This window comes from Octodon degus, unplaced genomic scaffold (genome assembly GCF_000260255.1).
Source record: "Octodon degus isolate 3935 unplaced genomic scaffold, OctDeg1.0 scaffold00235, whole genome shotgun sequence".
Classification (NCBI taxonomy): domain Eukaryota; kingdom Metazoa; phylum Chordata; class Mammalia; order Rodentia; family Octodontidae; genus Octodon; species Octodon degus.
The window spans coordinates 3,249,242-3,250,165 of NW_004524811.1; the positions used below are offsets into that span (position 1 = coordinate 3,249,242).

Genomic DNA, 924 nt, shown 5'->3' on the forward strand with positions numbered 1-924 from the left:
CATTCCAGGTCACCAAAGGCAAATCCAGTGAGCAATGAGGTAGAGCAAATCTAAAGTTACTTACCTAAACTCTGAAATGCAACAGCAGAGGTAACAAAGCAACGAATGAAACTGTAGAAAAGAACAAATAATAAATAATTGCTCAGGCCCGCCCTTGCTCGCACTCCCGAGTCCGCCACCCTCCATCGGTTCTCTCGGTAGTCCGCTTTCGCCTCTGAAGCTATCCGCCCTGGTCTCTGAGCTTGCGACTCGCAGACAGGCATCGTTGGCGTGAAGAGGCCAGACTCGGGGGTCATCGCCGAGCCATCATCTGCGAAGTTTGAGGTACTTTTACAAGTTTGCTACACAGGCTGTGCATTTGCAGTGTATTTGTAAGCAATGGCTGTCATCCGAAGGAAACTGGTGATTGTTGGTGATGGAGCTTGTGGTAAGACATGCTTACTCATAGTCTTCAGCAAGGACCAGTTCCCAGAAGTATATGTTCCCACAGTGTTTGAGAACTATGTGGCAGATATTGAAGTGGATGGAAAGCAGGTAGAGTTGGCTTTGTGGGACATGGCTGAACAGGAAGATTATGATCGTCTGAGGCCTCTCTCCTATCCAGATACCAATGTTATACTGATGTGTTTCTCCATTGACAGCCCTGATAGTTTAGAAAACATCCCAGAAAAATGGACTCCAGAAGTAAAGCATTTCTGTCCCAATATACCCATTATCCTGGTTGGAAACAAGAAGGATCTTCGGAATGATGAACACACAAGATGGGAGTTAGCCAAGATGAAGCAGGAACCAGTAAAACCTGAAGAAGGCAGAGATATGGCAAACAGGATTGGCACCTTTGGGTACATGGAGTGTTCAGCAAAGAACAAAGATGGAGTGAGAGAGGTTTTTGAAATGGCCACGAGAGCTGCTCTGCAAGCCAGG

General features: G+C 46.6%; 1 pseudogene; it reads left to right on the forward strand.

The window, feature by feature from the left end:
* Positions 1 to 363: 363 nt before the first annotated feature.
* Positions 364 to 924, forward strand: part of LOC101574749 — a 5,672-nt pseudogene continuing 5,111 nt past the window's right edge.